The sequence below is a fragment of the Phyllobates terribilis genome, unplaced genomic scaffold (genome assembly GCF_046119375.1).
Source record: "Phyllobates terribilis strain yellow unplaced genomic scaffold, ASM4611937v1 Scaffold_2__4_contigs__length_985480577, whole genome shotgun sequence".
Taxonomy (NCBI): Eukaryota; Metazoa; Chordata; class Amphibia; order Anura; family Dendrobatidae; genus Phyllobates; species Phyllobates terribilis.
Window position 1 is genome coordinate 224,627,121 of NW_027362762.1, and position 26,379 is coordinate 224,653,499.

A 26,379-nucleotide genomic window follows, 5' to 3' on the forward strand; every position below is an offset into this window, starting at 1 on the left:
ACATGTAAGATTCTGCAACAGCGTCTGCAGATACTCCTGCATGCATCAATCCCTTTTTATGGCAGGAATTATTTCGGCAAATTTACTTTTGTACCGGGGATCTAAGAGTGTGGCAACCCAGTAGTCGGGATTACTTCGAATTCTGACAATCCGAGGGTCATGTTGCAGGTAGTGCAGCAAGAAGGCACTCATGTGTCTTGCGCATTCAGGAGGACCAAGTCCTTCTTGTGTTTGTAGCGAGGTAAGAATCATGCTACCTTCCTCTGCCCTCTCCACCCAACCTCGCACAACAGAAATGTGATCAAGGTCTCCCTCATCTGATGAGTCTTCCATGCCCATCGCCAGTTCGTCCTCCATTTCTTCCTCGGCTCCTGCACCTTCCTCAACAGTTTGGCTGCTACCATGCGCCCTGGTTAATCCCTCTCCCCCACCCTCCCATGCCTGCCGCCTTGGTGCTGCCAACCATCTGGACCTTGGAGATGTTATCCCTTCCGCATACGACTCCTCCTCTACTTCCTCCACCTCCTCTTGTCCCACCACCTGACTCTGAATTCTGTTTAATGTGTGCTCCAGCATGTAAATCACCGGAATAGTCATGCTGACAATGGCATCGGTGTCAGCACTAAACATGTTCGTCGCCATTTCAAAACTGTGCAGAAGGGTGTGTGGTGCCCCTGAGGGTTCAGTCGCCACAGAGTTACTGCATCTCACCCAGAGGTGTGGTGTCTCACCCTCAGGTAAGGAAGGCGTATGGCTCGGGACCCTAACACCTGCATCCAGCACATACCCGCAGTGGGGATAGGGCGAGATTTCTCCTAAGGGAGAGCACAGTCCCTGGTCCCTAGCTGGTGGGAGGGTCCTATGTAGTGGGTGCTTAGGGGAGCAGCTTAGGGGAGCACATGATAACGAGAGTATAAATAGGAAGCCATCTTAGAAAGAGCAAGCCAGTTAGAGGAGGAAAAGTGACAGGAGCAGAGGCTCGGCATGAGCTCTGCTCCGAAGGCGGGCCTAGCCTGGGAGGCCCAGGACTGAAGGAGAGAAGAGAGGAGTGGGTGCAGGAAGGCTCCAGGAACCGAAGGGACCCTAGGGCTACGGGCCGTGCAGAAGGCCACCCATACTCCCGCTGCTACCAGGAGGTAGAGGGGTCAGGCCAGATAAGGGGAACCGGTCCCTCAACAAGCGGAGAAGCAGCAAGGCTCAACTTGAAACCGGAGGCTGCAGCATTTCATGTACTGCAGGCCAAAGTCCACACCAGTCTCACTAAGAAGGTAGCCACATAGGACCCAGGGGACGGAACACACGTCGCCCGCCAAGGCCCGAGGATACCGGATAGAAGTGTCACTGGGTGTGAGGTGCAGGGAGAAGGCCAGAGAAAGGACACACAGAAGGGGGTCCTGCTAAGTACTCCGGAGTTATCTGGGGGTGGACTGAGACCCTCACTGAGTACGCACAACACGACGGGGGAGATTGCTCTGGTACCTGTAATCTGGACTGCAACCACTGTGAGTAAAGATCTCGGGACTGCATCACACGGACTCTGTGTTCATTACTGACTCCCTGCACTACAACCACCATCATCCACCCACACTGCCCTGAAGCTACACTCTTCCTGTGGTGAGTAATAATACCATTGCTGCAAAACCACCAGCTTCAGAGGACTGTTCCGCAGCGGCGGCCCCTTTGGCCGCACTCCACAGGTGGCGTAGTCGGACATTATAAAATCCATATATACAAATTACCCTTTAATTTACCGCCCTGGGTCACGGACCGGGCCACGGCCACAGTGACTACAACCCCCAGCATCTACCGGCCCGGCTCAGGGTACCCCATGGCCCAGGGGGCGCGTCAACTTCATAGGTCCCTGATCTGAGGCCATTTCTGCAGCGTGATTTGCCCCACCTCTGGATCTCATTGGCCCAGGCTATACGTCAGAACGTATTGCACCACGGCTTGTCGGTGCTGCCACAGTCGCTGCAACATGTACAGAGTTGAATTCCACCATGTCGGCACATCACATTTCAGCCGGTGAATTGGTGGCCCAACGACTTCTGTAGAGATGTAAGTCGTTGAGCTGCGGGATGCGAACGGCGGAAGTGAGCACACAGCGACCGTGCCCTCTGCAGAAGGCCATCTTGTCCGGGATAGTGGGCTAAAAATTTATGGACAACCAGGTTCAACACGTGAGCCATACAAGGCACGTGTGTGACATTGCCCCGGCGAAGGGCAAACTGGGTCTCCGGAGCTGACCACAACTCCTCAGCTGTGTGACTCACATTTCCCAGACATTTCAAAGTAAACACTGATGCCGTTGAGCCCTGCTGCCAGCATAGTAAGGAGGTGTGCAGGATTCCTTCTGCGCAGTTAGAAAGCAGGTGGCATTGCCAGACAGGCTTTGGGTGCAGGTGGAGGACCGAGAGGAGGTTGAGGAGGCAGAAGCAGTGGAGGAACTTCGAGATAAAGAGGATTGACGCACAACTCGTGGGGATGGTAAGACTTGGACAGCAGCCCCTTGTCCTGCTGTCACCATAGTTACCCAGTGCCCAGTCAGCGATATGTAACGCCCCTGTCCATGCCTACTCGTCCAAGTGTCTGTGGTGAAATGCACCCTGTCACACACAGAGTTTCTCAAAGAAGCGGTGATGTTGTGTGCAACATGCTGGTGGAGCGCAGGCACACCTTTCTTTGAGAAGTAGTTCCGACTGGGCATCGGGTACTGGGGCACTGCGACGGACATAAGGTCTCGAAAATCCACTGTGTCCTCCAGGCGGAAAGGCAGTATTTCTGTAGGCAACAGCTTGCAGATGGTGAAATTCAACCTCTTAGCTTTCTCATGACAAGGAGGAAATGGTCTTTTACTTTTCCACATCTGAGGGACCGAGGGCTGGCTGTTGTGCTTAGACGGGGTTGAGTAGGGTGTCCCCGGCAAACTGCCGGTCTGTGAGGAAGATGCAGGCGGACATGTTAGGTTGCCTTGATCCAAAGGTAGTGCTCTCGATGTCGGAGAGAGCTCAACACCAGCAGGTGTTTCCACTTTCCAATGAACTGACGACCTGCCAATCACACTGGCTGTTGCGGGTAAAGAGGTGGCAGGTCTGCGTCCAAAAACACGTGTGACTGCTGTCCCCCCAGTCACAGAGGATGAAGAGGCTGCGGATGCATAAGATGGGGCAGACGGTGGTTGGCCCAGCCCTCTAGGCCACATTGTAGCACAGTGAGCTTCCCACTACAACTTATGCTTCATATCCATGTGACGGTACATGCATGAAGTACTCAAACTATGTATTTTTTGGCCTCTACTTAGCTTTTGGTGACAAATATTACAGATAACACGAGTTGGATCACCCCTATCGATCTGAATAAATGCCCAGGCTATGCAAGGCTTAGAGCCCATGTGACCTGAAGAGCCACTAGGACTTGTGGTCAGAGGCAGAGTTGTGGTTGAGGATGCAGTTGTTGACGTGCTTCCAGTACTCCGTCTCTGTCCAGGAAGGTGCAACCTAACCTCGTCTTCAATAGCATCTGTGACGCCCTGCTGCGCTTGGTATCACAGATCCTAGAAGAGTGCATTGATGGAATCCTCCACAAGAGGCCCCCATAAACATTCACACATCTCCACCTTCCACCTCAGACCAGCAGAGGGAGCCCGTTAGGGATATAAATAGGGAAGGTGGAGCTAGGCAGTTCAGTTCCTCTGAAGAGTTCCTGCAGTAGAGAAGCCTAAGAGAGGTCAGTCTGCAGTGGAGCTCAGTCTAGTCTAGAGAACTCAGTTAATAGTTCAGCAGTGGAGCACGAGGCTCCTGCTAGCTAGATTCAGGGAGCCCAGATAGAGCTTAAGGTGTGCCGGCGCCATAAGATCGGTGAAGCGCGGCAAGTTGCCGTTAGTGTGTATAGCCTAGTGAGGGCCTGAGTAGGCCGAAGGCGAGTGGTGAATTAGTACATAAGGGGCAGAGGAGCTTAACTAGCTCACCCCGAAGCAGTTACCGGACACCGGATCCGAGCTTACCGGGATCTCAATGACTCAGTAAGGCATAACCGGAATCCCTAGAGAACTACAAGTCCCAGGATCGCTAAGGTGCTGATACGTAACAGAGCCAGGAGATGCTCAGGCCCCGCATACTGGGAGCGTGAACTCTAAGAGAAGGCCCTACCACAAGGTCAGCCAGCGCAGGACAGAGACAAAGTTAGGCCTAGCTCCAGGCAGGTCAGAAACTTACTACGCAGAGTGAAGAAACAGGAGGCCCTACACCCACTCATTGGGGAGGATCCTGATATGCACCCTTCACCCTACAGTGCTCCGGGATGTGCCTGAATTTCCACCAGTAAAAGGTACTGAAGTGACTACCGTGTCCGTTCCCGTTCTTGCTCTGACCCAGCTGGGTCTCGGCTGTCCTGCATTCCCCCTGCATACGCTGCCCTGAGACCTAGCTCCACCTGTGGGGAGCTATACCATCGAGCCGCCTTATCACCGGCCTCAGTGGACTGCTGCAGCACTGGTGCTTCTCACCAGATATCACAGGTGGCGTCACAAACTCTTATAAAATTAACAATTATCCACCCTTTTAAAGAGTGACCCCAGGGTACGGGCCAGAGAGCCGACCACCGCGACATCCCCAAGGCCAGGCAAAGGCCCGGGTACCGAGTCATCCCCATCCCCTGGGCTAGTCACATCCTCCTCCACCTCCTCTGCTGACCTCATCGACTGGCTGACTGTGGGTTGACAGTAAGTGGGATCTCCAACCTCGTCATCATCACCCTGTGTGTTCTCACACCCGTCGTCCTCAGAGCCAACCTCTTCCTGCCCTGACCGAAAAGTCAAGTTGTCGCTCCAATCAGGTATTTGAGTCTCATCATCGTCTTCATCATTGTCTCCACCAACAGGAGTTACAATTTGGGAACGAGGGTCTACATTATGCTCAGAACCTTCTTCATCTGGTCCTGGATCCGACTTATAAAGATTCTGGGCATCAGTGCAGATCCTTTCCTCATCTGGATTCACAGAAGCTCTGGAGCAGACCTCTGTTTCCGAGGCTATAGTATGAGTAAACAGCTGTGCAGACTCAACCATCTGTGTTACCCCATACTCAGATGGGCAGCTGGAGACTTGGAAGCTGTGAGGAAGCAAGTGCGATTGGGGTGACACCTCTGAGGACTGGAGTATTTGTGATGTTGAAATTGACGTGGTGGAGAGCCCACTTGAAGGAGCACTTGATATCCGTTGAAGCACCTGCTGTTTTTGTGCCTCATCTGGAATTTGTAGCGATGGGCGTGTCCGTAAGAAAGGGATCATATCACATTGTCCACGAAAAGAAGTCGACATCTTAGTTTGGCTGGAAGATGGTCTTTCTTCTGCAGATGTTACTCCCCCCCCACCGCGGGGGGGCTCGACCCACCAGCGGACAGGCACCAGTATTGGGAGAGGAGGGCTGGCCGTCACGGTCCACCGCGGCTCTGGCACAAACCCGGCGACACGGAGGTGGCACGGGCAGGAACGAACTGGCCGTGTCGGCTTCTCACTTTTTGGATTTTAGAAGGGCATGACATGCCTATATCTGTGTCTCCCCCTCCTTTTACTCCTCCACCTCTTTTCTTTTCGCATGACTATATGTACTTGGCACTTTTCCATGTGTTAGTTATGTCTTCTGAGCAGTTTGTCAGCTTTTGGACAACTTTGAAGGTGTTTTCTATGTGTTTCTATGTGTTTTTGTTTGCCTGCCATTGGTTTTAACGGTGTTCGAAGGTGTTCGACGAACCGAACCGAACTCGAACACTACTGGGGTGGCTCAACACTAATGCAGACGCTGCTGAAACACAGCAAGGGCGGTGGAAGCTGTAGGTGACTTTCTAAAATGGGCACACAGGCGGCATACTTTAACAAGCTGATCCAGCAGCTCCGGGTAGGATTTTAGAAACCACTGAACCACGAGGTTAAGCACATGAGCCAGGCATGATACGTGTGTGAGCTCTCCTCGCCTCAGAAGCGCCAACAGGTTCCAGCCGTTGTCACACACGACCATGCGTGGCTGTAGGTTCAACGGTGTGAGCTACAGATCTGCCTGCTATTTCAGAGCTGTCCACAACTCTTCAGCATTGTGCGGTTTGTCACCTAAGCATATTAGCTTCAGCACAGCCTGTTGCCGCTTGGCCGAGGCAGTGTTGTAGTGCTTCCAGATTGTGACTGAAGTGGTCATTTCAGAGATGTAGGCTGAAGAGGAGGAGGAGGCTTGTGTAATGCGGGGACAGCACACCGGGAGAAAAAGTGGCGGCTGGGGAATCGGGTACCGAAGGATGGCCGCCACCATCAGGTTGCGGAATGATTCCATCTCAACGAGCTTAAAAGGCAGCATTTTGAGTGCAAGCAGTCATGTGGGAATTTAGTAGTGTGGCCTGTGGGGCGTTGGCTGCATATTTACGCTTGCGTTCCAAGGACTGGGGTATGGACAACTGAACGCTGCACTGGGACAAGGACGTGGACGTGCTTCCTGATACTGCTACTTGAGAGTGTCCAGCGACACGTGCAGGGCAGGAGGCATCTTCGCATGCACCATGGACAAGGGATTGGCTTTCATGCACAACAGCGGTAGAAGCAGTGGTGCCACCTGCAGACACTGTTCCTGGACCCTGAGGTTCGGCCCACAAAGTCGGGTGCTTTGCTGCCATGTTCCGGATCATGCTGGTGGTGGTAAGGCTGCTAGTTTTGCCACCCCTGCTGATGCTGGCCTGGCTGGTGGTGCAAATGGCCTCTTTGGGGTTACCAGCAGAGTCTTTAAAAAACAACCAGACTCGGGAAGACCTAACAGTTGTACTGGCAACTTCCTTCGTGTTGGTGTTACGGGGAACGGTTGCCTGCCTTCTGTCTGCGGCCATCACACTGCTTCTTCCTGCCTGTTGGGGTGCTCTGCCTCCCTCTCCCTGTGTGCTGCTGTCCTCGCTTTGCATGTCCTCCTGCCAGGTTGGGTCAGTTACTATATCATCCACCACCTTGTCTTCTACTTCCTCACCCTGGTCCTCCTTCTGACTTTCTGGCAATTGTGTCTCATCATCGTCCACCTCTTGTGACAATTTCCCACCGTTGCCTTCATGTGACTGTGGCTGCTCAAATATTTGGGCATCGCTACTTGCGATCCCCTCTTGCCCCGCTTCAAGTGGACCGGGGGCGAGAGGCCTGAATCTATCAATGAAAAGGTGAACAACTCTTTGGAGTGTCCAAGTGTGGGATCAGTTGTCTCCAGGCACTTGGCATGGTGGGAGGAAGGAGGATCAGGGTAAGGAATATGCAGTCCAGACTCACGGCTACTGAGACTTGACCGTGTGGAAGACAGGGTGGTGATTGTGGTGGTGGCAAAGTGACTGGAAGCATTATCCGCTATCCAACCAACAACCCTTTGACACTGCTCTGGGTTCAATAGTGGTGTGCTGCAGTCCCCTAGGAATTGGTACTGGAAGGTCGGGCGAGAAGATGTGGGTGTTTGTTGTGGCACAATTTCAGCTTGCCCACGGCCTCGGGCCTCAGCCTCTGCTTGCACCATCACCATCAACATCACGTCCAGTTCCCCATCCCTTGCAACGCGCCTTGCCCATTTTAAATGGAGGATAATATCTTCCACGCTCACTACAAATGGCTAAATTTGGAGCAAAGTTATATGTAATCCTTGTGACGGAGAAACCACAGTTTTAAATACCTGGCCTGTAGGTAACTATTTTGAACAGCAAACCCGTGCCAAAAACTTTGCTGACACACTGAAAAAAAAATTAATGCAGGCCAGAAATGGCAGTATTTTCTGAAATTGTATATTTGATTTGTGTGACGGAGAAAACACAGTTTTAAATAGCTGGCCTGTAGGTAACTATTTTGAAGAGCAAACTGTTGTCAATTGGTTCACTGACACACTGAAACAAAGTTTTAATGGATGCCAGAAATGGCAGTATTTTCAGAGCAATTATATGTGATCCGTGTGACGGACAACCCACAGTTTTAAATAGCTGGATTTTTAGCGCTGTAATATGGAAAGGACCTGGCTGTATTCTGCAGTGCCAACAAGCAAATGGAGTAGAACAATGGTCTTCTCTGGTTTGGTTTTTAAACAAATAATGAGGATTAAGATCCAAAAAAAATGTATTCCAGGCCCCTGAGACCTGGGCATATTTCTAGAAATATCTAGCAGCAGCAGACAAACCTGGAAGAGAGGCTCATGTGCTATGTGCACTGCAGTCTGCTATATACCCTGCCTGCCGGCCTATATACACTGCCTGCTTGATATCTCTGCAGATGGATTAGTCCTCAGAAGGACTGTTTGTTGAGATTGATATGTATCTCTAATATAGTTTGGTACACCTACACTAACTAGAAACAAGCAAATCTCTCCCTAGCTCAGCAGCACCTCTCCCTACTGTTATGATCTGCAACAAGTACTAAGGAAAGAAAGGGGAAAGCTATCCCTACAGTAAGACTAAGCTGAATCCCTACGATGTAGCGGGCTGCCTGTTCTTTGTGAACAGACCTGCCTTAGTCCTTGGCTAGTCTGAATGAAGACCTATAGCATAAAGGAAATGGTCCCTAAAAGAACTAAGGACTGGAACAAAAATGGGACACCTCCTGAACAGAGAAGGTTGTTGCAGAACATAAAAAGATAAACGGACAAAAAGGTAATAGAGGTCCCAGAAGGACCAAGCAAACTGACAGAGATAGGCACAGAAGCACCTGGCTAGCAAAACAGTCAAACAACACTGTAGTCCAGCAAAGCCAAAAGGGCGGAGCTGGAATATAAAGGCAGATGGTCACTTGACCGCAAAACACAAGATGGAAAAAACAGACAGGAGGGTTCTAACACCTACACTGTCTGATTCCGGAGTGACTGTGACGAGCATGGCGGCGCCAGGTCTGTATGTTCATTGGCTCTGTAAAGAGTGGCAAACATGCAGGGAGGAGACCCAAGCTCCCACCGAGCAACCCCGGAAATTCTCGGCGAGCGCCGACCATCTCGAGCATCGGGCGAGCACCGAGCAGTAGCGAGCATGCTCGCTCATCACTACTCTTATACCTTAAAGTTTAATTTCTTGTTGCCCAACTACCTAAACCCATTGGCCCAGCTTGCAGAGGGTGCTTCGGTGGTGGATACCTACATACTGTATATATTATATGTATATATACAGTACAGACCAAAAGTTTGGACACACCTTCTCATTTAAAGATTTTTCTGTATTTTCATGACTATGAAAAATGTACATTCACACTGAAGGCATCAAAACTATGAATTAACACATGTGGAATTATATACAAAAAGTGTGAAACAACTGAAAATATGTCTTATATTCTAGGTTCTTCAAAGTAGCCACACTCTTGGCATTCTCCTAATGAGCTTCAAGAGGTAGTCACCTGAAACGGTGATATATTTCTAAAGTCCTAATCTCGGGATCACTGTGAGTCTCAGCGACCTAATCCACAGCAATCAAGTTCATGACTTACACAAAGAAAATAAATACATTTTTTTTAGGAGTAACCCTTTAATGCTTACATAAAAATCTCACAACAGCTTAGAAAGAGGTATTATTGATTGGCATACAGTGGTGGCAAAAAGTATTGGCACCCCTGCAATTCTGTCAGATAATACTCAGTTTTTTCCTGAAAATAATTGAAATCACAAATTATTTGGTATTATTAGCTTCATTTAATTTGTCTTCAATGAAAAAACACGAAAAGAATTGTCCTAAAGCCAAATTGGATACAATTCCACACCAAACCTAAAAAAGGGGGTGGACAAAAGTATTGGCACTGTTTGAAAAATCATGTGATGCTTCTCTAATTCATGTAATTAACAGCACCTGTAACTTACCTGTGGCACCTAACAGGTGTTGGCAATAACTAAATCACACTTGCAGCCAGTTAACATCGATTAAAGTTGACTCAACCTCTGTCCTGTGTCCTTGTGTGTACCACATTGAGCATGGAGAAAAGAAAGAAGACCAAAGAACTGTCTGAGGACTTGAGGAACCAAATTGTGAGGAAGTATGAGCAATCTCAAGGCTACAAGTCCATCTCCAAAGACCTGAATGTTCCTGTGTCTTCCATGCGCAGTGTCATCAAGAAGTTTAAAGCCCATGGCACTGTGGCTAACCTCCCTAGATGTGGACGGAAAAGAAAAATTGACGAGAGATTTCAACGCCAGATTGTGCGGATGGTGGATAAAGAACCTCGACTAACATCCAAACAAGTTCAAGCTGCCCTGCAGTCCGAGGGTGCAACAGTGTCAACCTGTACTATCCGTCGGCGTCTGAATGAAAAGGGACTGTATGGTAGGATACCCAGGAAGACCCCACTTCTTACCCCGAGACATAAAAAATCCAGGCTGGAGTTTGCCAAAACTTACCTGAGAAAGCCTAAAACGTTTTGGAAGAATGTTCTCTGGTCAGATGAGACAAAAGTAGAGCTTTTTGGGAAAAAGCATCAACATAGAGTGTACAGGAAAAAAAAGAGGCATTCAAAGAAAAGAACACGGTCCCTACAGTCAAACATGACTGAGGTTCCCTGATGTTTAAGGCTGGGTGCCCACGTAGCGTTTTTCAAGAGTTTATGCTGCGGAATTTCCGCAGCGTAAACGCTTGTTAAACGCTAGGTAATCCACACCCCATGGTCCCCAAGGGGATTCCGCATGTTCTATGCACATGCTGCGGATTTTTCCGCAGCGTTTATGCTGCGTACAAAAATCCGCAGCATGTCATTTAATTTTGCGGTAGCGCAGCGGAACTCCCGCCATTGACTTGCATTGAAACGCATAGAAACCGCGACTGTACATTTCTACAAGCGGCTTCTATGCGTCTCTATGTGCGGATGGTACCCAGTTCTGGAGGAGAGGAGACTCTCATCCAGACCTGGGTACCATTGTACCTGTAAAAAAAGAATAAAATAACAAATAAAGTTATATTCACCTGTCCGGCGTCTTCTCTCTGAATGCCGGCATCGCTTGAGGACCTGCGGTGACGTCACAGTCATGTGACCGCAGGCCCTTCACCGCTCTGTCCCGCGATATGCCGGCAGCCGGGAACCAGACAGGAACGAGCGCTGCAGCACACACCGGGGCCTCGGGGGTGAGTATAGCTTTATTTGTTTTAATTTTTACGGTTCACACTGTATAAATCCATGCCGTTTGCATGGATTTATATAGTGTGACCTAGTTGTCAAGCACTTTCCAAGTGATGCTATCGCCTGGAAAGCGCTTGTCAATCTGCATACGGAAACCCATGTGAATCCGCATGTGGATCTGCATGTATTCTGCAGGAAAAACGCATGCACAATCTGCATGCGTTTTTTCTGCCAGGGAGATGCAGAAATGCTGCAGAAATTTTCTGCTTCATTTCTGCATCGTGGGCACATAGCCTTAGGGTTGCTTTGCTGCCTCTGGCACTGGACTGCTTGACCGTGTGCATGGCATTATGAAGTCTGAAGACTACCAACAAATTTTGCAGCATAATGTAGGGCCCAGTGTGAGAAAGCTGGGTCTCCCTCAGAGGTCATGGGTCTTCCAGCAGGACAATGACCCAAAACACACTTCCAAAAGCACTATAAAATGGTTTGAGATAAAGCACTGGAGACTTCTAAGGTGGCCAGCAATGAGTCCAGACCTGAATCCCATAGAACACCTGTGAAGGGATCTCAAAATGGCAGTTTGGAGAAGGCACCCTTCAAATATCAGGGACCTGGAGCAGTTTGCCAAAGAAGAATGGTCTACAATTCCAGCAAAGCATTGTAAGAAACTCATTGATGGTTATCGGAAGCGGATGTTCGCAGTTATTTTGGCTAAAGGTTGTGCAACCAAGTATTAGGCTGAGGGTGCCAATACTTTTGTCTGGCCCATTTTTGGAGTTTTGTGTCAAATGATCAATGATTTGATTTTTGCTTCATTCTCTTTTGTGTTTTTTCCTTGCAAGCAAATTAAATGAAGATAATGATACCAAAGAATTTGAGATTGCAATCATTTTCAGGAAGAAACTGAGTATTATCTGACAGAATTGCAGGGGTGCCAATACTTTTGGCCACCACTGTATACAACAAAAGTTAGCTTCCACGTTTGGTTATTTATACAGCCTTCTTGCAAATTTCACAGCAGCTTCATCATTTCTCTGGTACTGTTTCTTTACCGTGTCTAAGGTGTGCATGCAGGTTACTTGGATGCAGCGGCACAGACAATGAGGAGACAGTGGTACTTAACCAACACTATTTATTTGTCTAATACAGAAAGAAAATCTATCAGTATATATATATATATATATATATATATATACAGTACAAACCAAAAGTTTGGACACACTTTTTCTGTATTTTCATGACTATGAAAATTGTACATTCACACTGAATGCATCAAAACTATGAATTAACACATGTGGAATTATATACTTAACAGAAAAGTGTGAAACAACTGAAAATATGTCTTATATTCTAAGTTCTTCAAAGTAGCCAGAGTGAAGGCAAAAGGGTCAACAAGTGCTAAGCATCTCTGGGAACTCCTTCAAGATTGTTGGAAGACCATTTCTGGTGACTACCTCTTGAAGCTCATCAAGAGAATGCCAAGAGTGTGCAAAGCAGTCATCAAAGCAAAAGGTGAAAAAAAAAAGATTTTTTTGTATTTTCACAACTATGAAAATTGTACATTCAAACTGAAGGCATCAAAACTAGGTATTAACACATGTGGAATTATATATTTAACAAAAAGGTGGGAAACAACTGAAAATATGTCTTATATTCTAGGTTCTTCAGTGTAGCCACCATTTGCTTTGATGACTGCTTTGCACACTCTTGGCATTCTCTTGATGAGCTTCAATAGGTAGTCACCGGAAATGGTCTTCCAACAATCTTGAAGGAGTTCCCAGAGATGCTTAGCACTTGTTGGCCCTTTTGCCTTCACTCTGCGGTCCAGCTCACCCCAAACCATCTCGATTGGGTTCAGGTCTGGTGACTGTGGAGGCCAGGTCATCTGGCGTAGCACCCCATTACTCTCCCTCTTGGTCAAATAGCCCTTTCACAGCCTGGAGGTGTGTTTGGGGTCATTGTCCTGTTGAAAAATAAATGATGGTCCAACTAAACGCAAACCGGATGGAATAGCATGCCGCTGCAAGATGCTGTGGTAGCCATGCTGGCTCAGTATGCCTTCAATTTTGAATAAATCCCCAACAGTGTCACCAGCAAAGCACCCCCACACCATCACACCTCCTCCTCCATGTTTTACGGTGGGAACCCGGCATGTAGAGTCCATCCGTTCAACTTTTCTGCGTCGCACAAAGACACGGTGGTTGGAACAAAAGATCTCAAATTTGGACTCATCAGACCAAAGCACAGATTTCCACTGGTCTAATGTCCATTCCTTGTGTTCTTTAGCCCAAACAAGTCTCTTCTGCTTGTTGCCTGTCCTTAGCAGTGGTTTCCTAGCAGCTATTTTACCATGAAGGCCTGCTGCACAAAGTCTCCTCTTAATAGTTGTTGAAGAGATGTGTCTGCTGCTAGAACTCTGCGTGGCATTGACCTGGTCTCTAATCTGAGGTGCTGTTAACCTGAGATTTCTGAGGCTGGTGACTCGGATAAACTTATCCTCAGAAGCAGAGGTGACTCTTGGTCTTCCTTTCCTGGGGCGGTCCTCATGTGAGCCAGTTTCTTTGTAGCGCTTGATGGTTTTTGCAACTGCACTTGGGGACACATTCAAAGTTTGCCCAATTTTTCGGACTGACTGACCTTCATTTCTTAAAGTAATGATGGCCACTCATTTTTCTTTACTTAGCTGCTTTTTTCTTGCCATAATACAAATTCTAACAGTCTATTCAGTAGGACTATCAGCTGTGTATCCACCAGACTTCTGCACAACACAACTGATGGTCCCAACCCCATTTATAAGGCAAGAAATCCCACTTATTAAATCTTACAGGGCACACCTGTGAAGTGAAAACCATTTCCGGTGACTACCTCTTGAAGCTCATCAAGAGAATGCCAAGAGTGTGCAAAGCAGTCATCAAAGCAAAAGGTGGCTACTGTGAAGAACCTAGAATATAAGACATATTTTCAGTTGTTTCACACTTTTTTGTTAAGTATATAATTCCACATGTGTTAATTCATAGTTTTGATGCCTTCAGTGTGAATGTACAATTTTCATAGTCATGAAAATACAGAAAAATCTTTAAATGAGAAGGTGTGTCCAAACTTTTGGTCCGTACTGTATATATATATACACACACACAAATAAACACTATATTATATGTAACAGTAGCAAGGTCAGTACAGTCTGTGATGACACTATCAGAACACAGGGATGTGACTAAATATAATATCTGTTATATTATATACAGTATTCTTAAATAAGTTGTCCACTACTTTCACATTGATGCCCTATCCATAGGATAGGGCATCAATGTACGGTCAGTCGGGGTCCCGAACCTGGCACCCCCACCTATCAGCTGTTATCGGTGCAGGCAGCCGGAATTGCCTACCTGTGGTGCTTGGCCGTCCATGTGTAGTGGCCACCACGGGGCACTGCACATCTGCATTCCATTGAATTGAATAGGAGGCGGATGTGCAGTAACAAGCCCTGGCCACTGCAACTTGATGGCCAAGCATTGCAGGTAAGCACATCCTGCTGGCAGCAGCCGGCACCGATAACAGCCGATCGGCGAGGGTGCCAGGTGCGGGACCGATCATTCATTGATGCCCTATCCTACGGAAAGTAGTGGACACCCTCTTTAATGTTCTTATTATTTAGCAAACGACTATTAATGCCTTTATGTCTCAGCTTAATGGGTGTCACTCTCAGTACTAGGTCCATCTCGATTGTAGTCTTTGTATGCTTCTCTGATCATTACACAGTTCCTAGTGGGAATCACTGTTATTTCCCTCTAGCTGGCAAGTCCTCGATATACAGTGTGCTCATTACACTGACCATCTCCATTCCCTGTAGCACGGCCCAAGCTCACACCCTGTACCATACATCTATGCTTGAAGTAACAGCCCACAGGAACGGACCTCTGCTACAGCCAGATCATCTCCCTTTCCTAGTTTGGATCTGGTCATGGTTTTCTACTGGTGCTGCTTATGGTCTTCTACTGATTCTGCTTACGATCCTCCACTGGAGCTGCTTACAGTCTTCTAATGGCATGGGTCATGGATCTTCTCCTGGCACTGGTCATGAATTTTCATCACAGCTCAGGCCTTTTCTGGCATCTGACCACTTTCAGACCCTTCTGTGGTGATGGTGGCTGTAAGCCCACCTCGCAGCCACACCTCCTGCCCGGTACAGGTTCTGGCTGCAACTCTCCCCTTCTCGGCCCTGCCAGGCCTTTTATAATTAGTCACTGTGATACAGGTGTCACCTGTCCTAGTGTCTTCTCAATCTCCTTCCTGTGGGAAAATAAGCTCCCACTATTAGGTTCCTACTAATACAATTCTTTGGCTTTCACTTTCTCTTTCTTCCTTGATCAGAAGGTGGTGGTATTTACCCACAGATACCCAGCTTTAAATACTGTTATATGTTTCCCTTCACTTCTTCATCCCCTTACAGGTGGCAATCCTCAATTCAAAGGCATCACTATTCAGACTTCCCTTGTGGGCAGGCAAACTGATGAGCTCTTCACTCATAATAATAAGTCTCTTTGTTTATGTTTTTAAAGGCAATCTTTACACTCTTGCTGTGCAATAGTAGTGCTCTAATGCTGATTTCCTTCACTTAAACAGAATCTGTCACCACTAGTGATGGGCGAGCATGCTCGGCACTGCTCGATAATCAATTTAGTATTTGGGTTTTCGATCAAGTACTAAGCAGTGCCGAGTATCACATGGTGCTCGAGTCCCTGTAATAAGCTTATTTAAATCTGAGCTGCAAGCAGCACTGAAGCCGGGAATTCCACTGCTAGGAGTGCAGTTACTCCTTTGTCAGCCGGACTCCTTGTGAGCTCTCTCTCATCCACATCAACCAATCATGAGCCCAACCAAATCCATAGCAAAAGGTACCTTTGTAATAGGCAGAGAAACCAATGGTCTATGAAAACCTGCGGTGGTTGTGGTTAGCTGTGTCGCGCCCAGGGGATGGGGAGGACTCGGCGCCCGGGCCTTGTTGTGGCCTGACCCTGGGGGATGTCGCGGTGGTCGGCTCCCGGGCCTGTACCCTGGGCCTCTCTTTTAAAAGGGTGGATGATTATGTTTACAAGTTTGTGACGCCACCTGTGGTGTCTGGTGAGGTTCACCAGCGCTGCGGCAGCCCACTGAGGCCGGTGTTAATGCAGCTTGCGTGGTATAGCTCCCCACAGGTGGAGCTAGGCCTCAGGGCAGCGGGGATGTAAGGATGCAGGACAGATGGGACCCAGCCGGGTCAGAGCAAGAACAGCGACAGACACGATAGTCACTTCAGTACCTTTTACTGATAGAAATTCAGGCACATCCCGGAGCACTGCAGGGTGAAGGGTGCATATCAGGATCCTCCCCAGTGAGTGGGTATAGGGCCTCCTGTTTCTTGCCTTCGTGTAGTAAGTTTATGACCTGCCTGGAGCTAGGCCTAACTTGGTTTCTGTTCTGCACCGGCTGACTTTGTGGTATGGCCTTCTCTTGGAGTACGCGCTCCCAGCTTGCGGGGCCTCCGTGACTCCTGGCTCTGATATGTATCATCTCTTTGGTGATCCTGGGACCTGAAGTCTTCCTGGGGTCTCCGGTTGTCTCTACAGGGGGATATACGGCCCTGTAGACGCGGACCCTGTGTCCGGTATATGTTTCTGGGGTGAGCAGGTAAAGCTCCTCTGCCCCCAATGCTACTCACTCCTCTAGCCTTCGGCCTACTCGGGGCCCTCACTAGGCTATACACACACTGGCAGTTAGCGTGCTGCTTCTTCTGCCGCTCTCAGAGTGTTGGCACACTCCTAGCCCTCTATCCTCAGCTCTGTGAGATCTAGTCTGGACTCACTCTACAGACTGTACTGAACTCTTTCTGCAGGAACTGCTAGGCTCTGGCTCAACTGCACTGACTCCTTCTGTGTCTGAGCAGGAACTGTTGAATCACTGAGCTGCCTAGCTCCACCGTCCCTATTTATATCCCTAACGGGCTCCCTCTTGTGGTCTGTTGTGGAAGGTGGAGGTGTGTGTGTGCTGTGGGGGCCTCTTGTGGAGGAATCCGTTAATGCACCCCTCTAGGATCAGCTGACACTGAAGAATATCCTCTTGTGTCTTTTTAACCCCTAGGTGACCACCCAACATTATTCTGTGAGCCATCTCGAGCACCGCTCGGCGGTAAAATTGGGGCGCTACCAGCTGTTCCACTACTTCGCCCCAGATTTTGTCCACCCAATATAGCAACTCCTGGCTATACTGGGAAAAAACGCCTCTGCCAATGGTTGCTGAGCCACCCCATTTACTTCTATCACCCTTTCTCGTGCCCGGGTCAGAGTGGGATCCTGGAGCTGTCCCAGCTCAGAGATTGATGTTTTCTCCTGAACCTCTCTTTCCAACACCTCTAGGGGAAGCCTGTCAGGTTTACAATCTTTCCCTATGAGGGTGACCCCTATGGCAGTTATCCCTCACTCAGGATTTTTGGGTTCCATGCTTGGACAGACAATTACCCTATGAGGGTTAATTTTACTCTCCCACAGGGACCAGGTCAGGGGCAAATCTCTTCTCGTAAGGTAAGGAAGGGTCTTCAATACTCCCACTACATGGTTAACCTCCATCATCAAATACTTGCGGAGTTTGCTATGTATACAAATTACCCCGACTTTCCACCCAGTGGGTTCTAATCTGGAGATCAATGACCCATGGACGAGTGTCACTAGGCTCCCTGAGTCCAAGAGAGGCTCTGTCCGGTATCGGTTGATGCGCACCTGGCAGAGATGTCGTTCCCCAGCTGGGGAAATGGTGTCCGCGGAGTACAAGGTCTAAGAATACATCGACACCCGGCGAGTAAACCCACAGTCCATGGGTTCATCAGTTAGGGGGCAGTTGGCAGACACATGTCCAAGCCCGTGGCACTGCCAGCACCTGATAGTGGCAGCACCGTTAGTGGACAAGACTGGTTTAGGGAAAACTGGTCTCTTGCCACCCTCATTTGTGGGTACCACCTCAGTAAGGGCTCAGTTCTTACTGACCCCAGCAGATTGCAGTGTATGTTTTCAAGCTCCTAAGCTTGCAGGGGCCGACATGATTGGCTACCTCATGTATGGCTACCTCATGATTCGCACCAACTGGTCGACTACTACCCTCTCTATCATGTGGGCTGGGCTCAAGGTCTCAGGCTGAAATCATTATTTTACTAGATGTAATAAGTCATATGCTTTAGACCTAGCGGGTTGGGCTCTCACAAAGTACCACCGGTATACTCGCTGTGCCCGTACATATATATAAACACCCAGCCAGGCAAAGACTTCACCTTTGAGTTTCCCATAGTTCTGGATGTCCTCCCAGCTGAGGTCAAAGTAAGCATTCTGGGCATTTCCCATCAGGAATGAGGCCACCTCTTCAACCCACTGGGTAGTCGGCAAACTCTCCCGCTCCGCTGTATGTTCAAATACTGTGAGGAAAGCTTCCATGTCTTTCTCCGGACTCATCTTCATCAGCGTTGACCAGGCTTTATCCTGTGTCTCGGGACAGACAGGGGTTGGCGGTGGGGGCGTCTCTCGCAATCTGTTGCAGAATCTGGTTGTTAGTCTGCTACTGCTCCTATATCTGCTGCTGCTGAAACTGCTGCTGGTGCTGCTCCAGCTGTTGCCGCTGAAACTGCCATTTCTGCTGTTGGGTGAGGACCAACTGTTTTAGTATTGCCTCCATCTTGTTGGCAGGCCTGAACGGTAGCATTACAGGCTTGATCACCGACATGCAGTTTTCTTCGGGGTATGCCTTAGTTCACACTGCATGCATTCTCCCCAATATGTAAGACAGCGGCTTTCACAATAGTGCTGTAATGAGGCAGTGATCGAAGATAGTTCTATCTTTATTTTGGCAGCTTACGAAAATAAACTCATACGGTTCGCAGCCGAATCGTCCGGTAACACTCTGTATCAATCTGTTGCTGGGGGCAACTGCACCACTGTGTAACTCATGGGTACGGCAATGGCTATGCTCTCTCTGGCTCTGGTCCATGTTCAGTCTCACACAGACCTAACATACACAGAGCTCCTGCTCTGTGCTTGTAAAACCAAATACTGATGCACCCAAACCTTAATTGAAAGTTTAAATGGGTATCGTGGACCAAGACCCAGAGTAGAGGTAGAGATGCATTACACTACCTTCCCACAGATCTCTCCAAAAATAAAAACCCATGTCAGGTTTTCCTAAATCTGACTTAGAGAAATAACTTGACCAAGCCCACACTCTCTTTTATTTTGCATTGTAACTACAGCTGTGGCTGTCATTACAATGCTCTCCAGCTGGTTCAGTATGTTTTTATGCACATCCTGGCGGACACGTAATAATGACCCTAATATATGATATATCTTGATGAATTCATAGTTTAAAAGCTTTTCCATTTATCTATATTACTACAGCGTGTAGCCATTGTTAATGCAGTGACCGGTACAGTCACTGTTTACATGAAAAAAATTAATGAAATTGCAAATAATGTAATTTTACAATATATTACATTGTGTAATCCCAAATCTTAGATACAGTTATATGAAAAAGTTTGGGCACCCCTATTAATCTTAAGCTTAATGTTTTATAAAAATTGGTGTTTTTGTAACAGCTATTTCAGTTTGATATATGTAATAACTGTTGGACACAGTAATGTTTCTGCCTTGAAATGAGGTTTATTGTACTAACACAAAATGTGCAATCTGCATTCAAACAAAATTTGACAGGTGCATAAGTATGGGCACCTCACCAGAAAAGTGACATTAATATTTAGCAGATCCTCCTTTTGCAAAAATAACAGCCTCTAGTCGCTTCCTGTAGCTTTTAATGAGCTCCTGGATCCTGGATGAAGGTATTTTTGACCATTCCTCTTTACAAAACAATTCCAGTTCAGTTAAGTTTGATGGTCGCCGAGCATGGACAGCCCTCTTCAAATGATCCCACAGATGTTCAATGATATTCAGGTCTGGAGACAGGGATGGCCATTCCAGAACATTGTAATTGTTCCTCTGGATGAATGCTTGAGTAGATTTGGAGCGGTGTTATGGATCATTGTCTTGCTGAAAGATCCATCCCCTGCGTAACTTCAACTTTATCACTGATTCTTGAACATTATTGTCAAGAATCTGCTGATACTGAGTGGAATCCATGCGTCCCTCAACTTTAACAAGATTCCCGGTGCCGGCATTGGCCACACAGCCCCAAAACATGATGGAACCTCCACCAAATTTTACTGTGGGTAGCAAGTGTTTTTCTTGGAATGCTGTGTTTTTTTGCCGCCATGCATAACGCCTTTTTGTATGACCAAACAACTCAATCTTGGTTTCATCAGTCCATAGGACCTTCTTCCAAAAAGAAATTGGCGTCTCCAAATGTGCTTTTGCATACCTTAGCCGACTCTGTTTGTGGCGTATTTGCAGAAACGGCTTCTTTCGCATCCCTCTCCCATACAGCTTCTCCTTGTGCAAAGTGCGTTGTATAGTTGACCGATGCACAGTGACACCATCTGCAGCAAGTTGATGCTGCAGCTCTCTGGAGGTGGTCTGAGGATTGTCCTTGACTGATCTCACCATTCTTCTTCTCTGCCTTTCTGATGTTTTTCTTGGCCTGCCACTTCTGGCCTTAACAAGAACTGTCCCTGTATTCTTCCATTTCCTTACTATGTTCCTCACAGTGGAAACTGACAGGTTAAATCTCTGAGACAGCTTTTTGTATCCTTCCCCTGAACAACTATGTTGAATAATATTTGTTTTCAGATCATTTGACAGTTGTTTTGAGGAGCCCATGATGCCACTCTTCAGAGGAGATTCAAACAGGAGAACAACTTGCAAGTGGCCACTTTAAGTAGCTTTTCTCATGATTGCATACACCTGGCTATGAAGTTCAAAGCTCAATGAGGTTACAAAACCAAAAAAAGTGCTTTAGTAAGTCAGTAAAAAGTAGGTAGGAGTATTTAAAACAAGAAAATGATAAGATTGCCCATACTTATGCACCTGTCAAATTTTGTTTGAATGCAGATTGCACATTTTCTGTTAGTACAATAAACCTCATTTCAAGGCAGAAACATTACTGTCTCCAACAGTTATTACATATATCAAACTGAAATAGCTGTTGCAAAAACACCAATTTTAAGAAAACATTAAGCTTAAGATTAATAGGGGTGCCGAAACTTTTTCATATAACTGTATGCCTTAAATCCCTTTGCAATTTTGGTAAAACTTAAAGTGCTTTTTCTCTTTAAATAAAAAGTTCTATCTGAATGCGGTACATCTGATAGAAGAAAATTAATTTTCTTGTTAAATGTTCTTGTTTAGGTTTAACAAGTTTTTGGGTTAAGTTACTTTTCTCAAAGTGGAAGCAGAAAGCAGTAGAAGCACACAGTCATGATTCATTACTGCAAAAAGATCCACGCGATTGTTTATTCTGTAGCTTCAAGGCACAATTCTCCTTTATTTTATTTTTATTGACAGTTTTAGAATTGGTTTACTGCTGAGCACCATCAATTCTAAAACATTCAATAGCTACCATTGTCATCCCAATGCACATCAGGCAAATACACAATATTTAAATTAGAGGTGATCTGATAACATGTCAGCTCAAAGTCATACTGCAGGATACAATTATATTTTGTGCCTCAGCTGAATAACTGGTATAGGGAAATTTGTGATCTTGGCATAGCTGCATTGTGGACTTAGCCACTAGCAATTGAAAACAATACATTGGTGCTTTACAGTCTGCTAACTTGATATGATTTCTGGTCAGATTATAATATTTTTCTCTGAAATACTAGATGCATTTGATGCAGGAGTCGTCTTACATACTTCTGTGATAAGCAGGAGCATATATTTTAATTTTGTATTTTTTTCCCATCAAGCTTTGATCTGATTCCATTTGCTTACACTTTGCATCTGTTTCTTTGCTTGTGTATGGGTCTTGCTCATGTCGAGAAGCATTCGTAAAAAGGTCCCCATGCCTGTTTGGTATGGATAAATGTTGTATTTATATATAAATTTCAGAAGAATTCACCCTGAACTGCTTGTCAAATATTCATGCAGGCGGAATATAAACTGAACTACATATCATATAAATGCTGTAATAAATACTTACAAAGAAATATTTGGAGTCATGGAATTTTCTTTTATTGGTATCATGTTTTTTTAAATGTCTTTTTTACATGCTTTCATCTATGTGGAATATTCCCAGAAGGGACTGCTTTTAAATAGTCAAAAACTATTAAAGGCTATCTTTTTTATATATGCTGAAAACAGCAGCTCTATTTTTTCTGCTGCTATATTTTTTTCTGCCGCTATATTTTTTCAGCAGCTCTATTTTTCAGCAGCTATATGTAAAAGCAAAATGTATATGCGTGTCCAAATAACAAACTCTTATCTCATTTGAAATTAATAGTTAAATGATAAATTGGTTTTATTAGCGAAAACGTTGTAGTTTGTAAAGCGTCTTTCCCTGTATTTTATATACTTGCATATCTGAACTTTAGTTCTAGGTTCAAAAATTGCCAAAATGAAGCAAGGAACAAGTCTATTCAAAAGGAAAGTTATTACTGGATCAGATTGGAAAGAAAATGATGCTCTCATAAAAAAAAGTCTTCCACTCTTCTGATCTTTGGTCTTCTGTCCTGGATCTACTGGCGCTGACTGAGGGGTTAGCTGCGGAAGCAGAAGAAGTGGGACTCCTTAGCAGGTGAAAATAATTGTTTAAGATTTTTTAACCCCGTTTGTGGCTCTATGAACATTCCAGTGAGTATCGAATTTTGAAAAAAAATTGTTTTTGGTAAATCTGAATTTGTTGGGAAATGTTATTGGTATGTATTGATTCACTCATCAGCTTGGTTCTGTTATCAAAAATGCTCATTCTGCTTAATCATGTTACTATAATTATGTAGTGAGCTGTACAGTATGAAAGGATTTTTTCCTGGTACTGTTATGGGATGAGCTTTGTTCTTTTATTAAATTAATGACTTCTTGGTTGTGATATGATATTCATTCAAAAAGCTTGGTTCTAACACTATTTCAATTCTCTCTTCCTAGTTCTAGTACTACATTTTAGTACTGTCAGTTTATATTGTGACATTGTATTTATTTATTTACTGTTCTTGATTCTGACACTTTTTGTGTAATGAACTTTGTTATGATACTGTGTATACAGTGGCATGTAAAAGTTTGGGCACCCCTGGTCAACATTACTGTTATTGTGAAGAGTTAAGCAAGTTGAAAATTAAATGATTTCTAAAAGGTCTAAAGTTAAAGATGACACATTTCCTTTGTATTTTAGGCAAAAAAATATATGTATTGAAATTTTGGGGGCGATGCAAAAGTTTTGGCACCCTTGGATATTTGTGTGCTCAGATAACTTTAACCAAGGTTTCAGACCTTAATTAGACTGTAGGGTTATGGCTTGTTCACTATCATCATTAAGAAAGGCCGGGTGATGCAAATTTCCCAGCTTTATAATAACTCAGCGTCCTCTAACTTTCTGCCAAAAAACAGCAGACATGGGTTCTTCTAAGAACCTGTCTATCACTCTGAAAATGGAAATGGTGTCGGTCCACAAAGCAGGAGAAGAGAGAGAGCAATGCGTTTTCAAGTTGCCCTTTCTTCAGTTCGAAATGTAATAAAGAAATGGCAGTTAACAGGAACAGTGGAGGTAAAGATAAGGTTCGTAAGACCAAGTAAAATTTCAGTGAGAGTTGCTCATAGGATTGCTAGAGAGGCAAATCAGAACCACTGCTTGACTGCAAAAGATCTTCAGAAAGATTTAGCAGACTCTGGAGTTGTGGTACATTGTTCTATTGTTCAGAGACTAATATGGCCTTCAAGGAAGTATCATCAGAAGAAAACCTCTCCTGCCATAAAACTCAGCATCATAAGTATGCAAGAGGACATACCGATGAGGTTAAAATAGAACTCTTTGGCCACAATGATCAAAGTTTTTTGTGGAGAATAAAAGGCACAGAATTTCAGGAAAAGAACATCTCGTCAACCATTAAGCATGGGGGTGAATCAATCATGCTTTGGGGTTGTGTTGCAGCCCATGGCACGGGGAACCTTTCATGAGTAGAGGGAAGAATGGATTCAATGAAATTTCAACAAATTCTTGATGCAAACATAACACCATCTGTGAAAAAGCAGAAGTTGAAAGAGGATGGCTTCTACAAATGGATAATTAATGATCTTAAACACAGGTCAAAACACACAATAGACTACCTCAAAAGGCACAAGCTGAAGGTTTTCAATGGCCCTCACAGTCCCCTGATCTGAACATCATTGAAAATCTGTGGTTAGACCTGAAAATAGCAGTGCATGCAAGACGACCCCGGAATCTCACAGAGCTGGATCATTTTTCCAAGGAATAATGGATGAAAATCACTCAAACAAGAAGTGAAAGACTCTTGTCTGGCTGGAAAAAGCATTTACAAGCTGTGATACTTTCATCTGTGATACTTTGTGGTACTAAGAACTTACCATACAGGGTGTCAAAACTTTTGCATCTTCCCATTTTCCTTTTTGTAATTTTTAAAATGTAAAAGATGACAATATATATTTTTTTGCCTAAAACACTTGGAGTGAGCGGCCCTGTAAAAGAGGTCACCGGGGATCATCAGCTTTGAAATCCGGTGAACTTTCTCATGGCAGCTCAGCACTACACACTGGAGAAGCGATTACGCTCTTGTGTCAGTGTGAGCCGGCTGTCGTGGAAAGTATCAATGACTGCTGATGTGACTGCTCTCCAAGTCATCCAGATTGTCGTGGGACAGTATGGATTATCTTCATGGCTGATAGGTAATATGGTGGTTTATTATTTTTTGACTTTTAGAGGTGACAAGGGCATCGGGGTTTAGGCGTTAAGGTGAGTATTCTGGTATTTGCTTTATTTTTTCTCTTTTACAGGGGATAAGAGCTTCCACGTTAAGGTGAGTATAATGCTTTCTTATTTCAATATTTATTTATTTATTTCAATATTTTCTTTCTTTATTTTGAAAGAATTGGATGATGAATACTCCCATCGGCGGTGCCTGCTCTAGCTGTTATCAATGACAGCAGGCGTAGGCTGATGAGAGTAGTACACTCTCATCAGCCAATGCCTATGACCAGCAGTAAACATTTTACTGCCGATCACAGCTGTGAGCTTACGCTGTCATCTAACAGCGTGGGAACCACAACGCTTTGACTGGCGGTAAGATCATCGGTGTTCATCACGCTGTCGCACAGATGACAGCGTGGGAAATATCTGATGTCCGGGGTGCTGAATAGTGTTGAGCCACCCCTGTAGTGTTTGGGTTCGGTTCGGTTCGTCGAACACCGGGATGTTCGAGGAACTGTTCGTCGAACTGTTCGTCGAACACCTTAGAACACCGTCGAACACCGTTAAAACCAATGGCAGGCAAACAAAAACACATAGAAACACATAGAAACCACCTGCAAAGGTGTCCAAAAGCTGACAAACTGCTCAGAAGACACTCTCTTTAAAAAAGCCGGCCGGCAAATTCAGCAGCGGCATACACCGGTACCCGACAATTTAGACAAGAAGGAATAAAGCATCACACATAGATTAGATAGATAGAAACATGTCAGTCACACATATAAGAAGCACAGTGACAGTGTTGGTTACTGCACTTGTCATTTAGTGTAAAGGATTTATTAAAAAAAATATTAGTGTTTTCATGCACCGTCTCTTTAAAAAAGCCGGCCGGCAATTCAGCATCTGTACCCGACAATTTAGAACAGAAAGAATAGAGTTTCACACATAGATTAGATAGATAGAAACATGTCAGTCACATATATAATAAGTACAGTGACAGTGTTGCTTACTGTACTTGTCATTTAGTGTAAAGGATTTATTTAAAAAAATAATAGTGTTTTCATGCACTGTCTCTTTAAAAAAGCCGGCCGGCAATTCAGCAGCGGTACCCGACAATTTAGAACAGAAAGATAGAGCATCACACATAGATTAGATAGATAGAAACATGTCAGTCACATTTATAATAAGTACAGTGACAGTGTTGGTTACTGTACTTGTCATTTAGTGTTAAAATAAAGGATTTATTAAAATAAAAATTGGCGTGGGATCCCCCATAATTTTAGGCTCTAGCGGAGGTTAAGCAGACGGCTGGGGCAGATGTTTGAAGCCTGGGAAGGGGGTAATACCCACGGAGCTTCCCAGGCTACTAATATCAGCCCCCAGCTGAATACATAGCCATTACTAGCTATTAAAATGGGGGACCACCCCAAAAAAATGACGTGGTGTCCCCCCTATTTTAATAGCTAGCAAAGGCTAGGCAGACA